General features: G+C 45.6%; 1 protein-coding gene across 1 annotated transcript in view; it reads right to left on the bottom strand.

Annotated features, from left to right (window-relative positions):
• The window catches only part of si:ch211-210p4.6 (malignant fibrous histiocytoma-amplified sequence 1 homolog), a 78,900-nt gene that overhangs the window by 18,744 nt on the left and 55,923 nt on the right, over window positions 1–4,233 (bottom strand). The window lies entirely within an intron of this gene.

Below are 4,233 nucleotides of genomic sequence, written 5' to 3'. Positions count from 1 at the left end.
GTCTTGTGTTTTCTTGAATACAGTAGTTGTTTTTAGTAACACTTTTTGCATCATTTAAGCTGCAATGTTTGTGCTTCAAGCACTTATTTACAGAAACTAGAACAGTGCCCAATCTTTCGGGGGTGTGGCCGGTACTCTGGGGGCGTGTGCAGTGGGTTTCGACAGACTCTGGATTTCATACCCTCAGGATATCCCAAAGCTGTTTTGAATTGTTGTTACTGTTACAATTTGTTTTAAAAATGGAGGCCAGTTGGTGAACAGCAAGATTCCACAAACAGTCATGAGACAAAACACTTGTAAATCCAGCTACACTTGTTCTATATATCTCTAAAGAGTGCCATGGAAGCTTTGGTCACTTTGGTTTAATATTACATTTGAAAGCTGGCACAACTCCCTCAGTAGTACCCCTCTGACAGAGCAGCACTCCCTCAGTACTGCTCCTCTGACAGTGCAGAGCTCCCTCAGTACTGCCCCTCTGACAACGCAGCCCTCCCTCGGTACTGACCTTCTGATTGCATAGTTTCTTCAGTGCTACACAGGGGCATGTTGACCTTGACTCAACAACATCTGCTTGTATTTTTGTATTATCTTTTACACAAATCGTTCCATGGTGCTTTACAGGAACGTTATAAAGCAAAACCAAAGGGCACAGCTTTAAGATAACTGGCAAAAAAAAAAGCAATGGTGATTTGAGGAAAAGCTTTCTCATGCAGCAATATGCCGGGATCTTGAATACACTGCTAAGAGGGTTGTGGAGGCAGGTTTCATCATGACTCTCAGGAGAGAGTTGGATTATTAATGGGAAAGGGAGAATCTGCAGGGCTAGGGGGTGGGGGGGACAGGTGGCAAGGGAGTGATACTAGGTGTGTTGCTCCTTCAGAGATCCAGCACAGACACAATGGGCTAAATGGTCTGCTGTGCAGTAACCAATCTATAATCAGATGCGGAGAGGTGTAGGGAGGGAATTAAGAGGGCAATTAAGCTCATTAATGGCACAATTGTGTCTGATTTTTTTTGTGGCTCGTCCACCCTTACAGTTGGTGGACAGGCCAATCGGCCTTTACGTTTTTCATCAAACCACATCCAAGGGCAGGATGAAATCTCCATTATGAAATAAAATTAAAATAAATATCTGTGGACAGCATTTTTATCAGCTATATTTTCAGGTGCTTGGTTGTGAAGCATGGATGTGTTTTTGAAGCATTTTAAACCTTTGAGCATTTTCAGGTCTGCAGCTGTCTGCCTTCAGGGAGGTTTCCTGCAGAGCTCACCTGCACCGGCCCTCTGCCCACCTCCGCTCTGGCAGTGCCGAGCTTTTCAACCAGCTTTCCATGCTGGCTGCCTGTTAATTGGCCAGTCAGGGGCCCATTTCCCAACTGCTCCCAAGCCTGCCTATCGCATGAACCAAAGGTAAAATTCAGGCTGATGACTCCAAATGAATGTGGCTTATTAGCAGCTGTGTGAAGTGGCTGAGCAAGCCCATCTGTTGTGTCAAACTGCTAGAGGTTCACAATAGCTCTACCAAAGACACAATGGGCTGTACTATTCTGCAGTACCATTTTCTCAATAGGGGCTGGGGATAGTGACACCCATTGCCCTCCAGAACACACACACCCCATGAGAACTATCATAGGGGTAATAAGGAAAACAATGTGTTTTTTCCATTTTCTTTCAATATTTTAGTTCTTTTGTAGTTAATTTATCAGAATTGGGAGAAAAGACTGTACCCAGGTCGAGGAACGGACAGGCTCAAAAAGTCAAAAATCTTGACATAGGACCTGCCCACTGAACTCTTGACTTCTGTATTCTGACCCCTGACCCTACACATCGGTTTAATTTGGGCTTGTATTTGAACAATAATGGTGTTGGTTTGACACTGGACCCTCACCATTCTCCTGTTTTCACAGTGTCAGCACTCGCTTTGTTATGGAACAACTAAAATCCCATTTTTTTAAACATTAACCCTTCCAGCACCCCACCTTCTCCCAACTGACAGAAGTCAAAATATCAAAAGACCGCAGTGCCACCTGGTGAGATAAGTCATTTCTTTATTCAGAGTCTTCCCTCATTATTATTACACAAACCCGAGAGAACAGTTCATGGGCAGAGACATTTATTCGTAAAACATTTTCCCAATGCTCAGTAATCTCCTGCACGAGATAGGGCTTGGCCCTAAATCCCAGTCTAAAGCTTCCTGCTGTCACAGTGCAGGTGCCATGAGCATGTTTGCAAAGATACTGAACCAACAGGCACTGACTAAACAAAAGGCAGAATTTTCCATCCCAAGGGCAGGTGCGCGCCCGGCCCAATCGGGAGTAAAATAGTCCGTGATGACATCGGGCGGGCATCCCAACGTCATCACGTGCTCGCGCGATATTTCGGTCGGCGGGCGCATGCGAGAGCGGGCAATGCACCCGCCAACAATGAAGAGGCCTATTAAGGCCCTTAAGCAAGTAACTGAAAGCTATTTTTCGCTGCCTGCCCAACCTGGGCGAATAGGCCAGGCGGCTTTTGCATTTTTTTTACGAAACTTCGAAACTTCATCCACGGGCGGGATGACAGTAAATTTAAAAACAAAAAATTTTAACAACATTTTTAACATGTCCCTCTTTGTGTGACTGAGTCACATGGGGGGACACGTTTATATTATTTGTAAAATCTTAATTGGCCGGCCAGCGTGAAATCGCGGACAGAGCCCGATTGCGGGAGGCAGTCCATTTCGCGACTGTTCCCAGGCCCGCCCATCCGATGAAGGGAAAATCCTGCCCAAAGAGTTGAAAAAAAAATTGATGGCAGCAAGAAATATATAGTCGACATTATTCGAACAAGGTGACGTTAAATCAGCAAGTTCACTGAAACAGCCGGGGGTGGGGGGGTGGGGGGGGATTGATTCCTAACAGTGAGAGTGAAATATCTGTCTCAGGTGATAACAAATCAGGACCCATTCTACATCAGGATAGGCACCATCATTCATTTTGAGTCGTTGCACAACAATAACATCAATGTGCTTTTATATAGTGTCTTTAACAGAGTAAACTGTCCTGAGGTGCTTCATAAGAGCGTTATAAAGTAAAATTGCATACTCAAGCTACATCAGCCAATATTAGGACTGATGGCCAAAAGCTGGGTCAAAGAGATAGGTTCTAAAGAGTGCCTTAAAGAGTGAGGAAGGGGTAGAGAAGTGGAGAAGTTTAGGGACGGAATTCCAGAGTTTGGGGCCCAGGTAGAGAAGGTGCTGGTGAAGTAGTTAAAATCAGGGACGCTGAGGAGGCCAAAATTAGAGAGTTGTACAGCGGAGGGGGTTACAGAGAAAGGGAGGGGCAAGGCATGGAGACATTGAACAACAAGGATGAGAATTTTTTAAAAATTGAGGCTGTTGTCAGACTGGGAGTCAATTCATGTCAGTGAGCACAGGATGAATTTCATCCCCCCCCCCCGCCCTTGTCTCGTAAGAAAAACACAATATTCGGATCACTTGGCTCCTCCTTCATTGCAAAACAATTATATCACACTGCTGACAACTGCAAGCGACTGGCTGAAAGTGTACTGCAAGTTGTGAATTGGTTATGAGTCACAGGAAACAGGAGAGACTATGAAGACAGCAATGTGACAGAGTGCCACAATCTGAGCTTCAACATGATTCACCATCCATGACCATGACTGAAAGATTGAAAGCAGGATACCCATCTTTCCAGGAACCTCGGAGTGCAGTTCCAGTGACGTGTAATACTTTAGCAAAGTCGTAGAGGTCATAGGAGGAATTTTAACGCCCAAAAAAAAAACAGGCGTGTTTGTTTGACAGGTGGAAAGTTAAAAAAAAATCCAACGTGCCAACAAACTGCCCAGTTCCGGTTTGAACAGAGGTGGGGCTGGGAATGGGTACCAGGAGGTGGTCACTCATTTAAACATTATAATGAAACATTGTTCCTCAGTTTGAATCTCATTTCCAGCTTTAATGATGGCTGGCCTTGTTAAACAGGCCTCGGGAAACCTGATTAGCTGACATGAGGTGAAAACTGCTGCACAGGATGGGTTAATGACATTGCCAGCAATGTATGGGGGCTAGGAGGGTTATGACTGCTTTCCCCTAATCCCCCAAGATAATTTATAACTGCCCCAGTGATCGGCATCCTCACAGAGTTCAAATATCTACCCCTGCAATCAGGCCCATCCACCCCCCCCCAACCCCAACCACCCACCCCCCCACCCCCGGCCCCCCCCACCCAACCCCCC

The sequence above is a fragment of the Carcharodon carcharias genome, chromosome 10 (genome assembly GCF_017639515.1).
Source record: "Carcharodon carcharias isolate sCarCar2 chromosome 10, sCarCar2.pri, whole genome shotgun sequence".
Lineage (NCBI taxonomy): Eukaryota > Metazoa > Chordata > Chondrichthyes > Lamniformes > Lamnidae > Carcharodon > Carcharodon carcharias.
The sequence above is the reverse complement of the archived record's forward strand: the minus strand, read 5'-3'. Positions and strand labels throughout refer to the sequence as shown.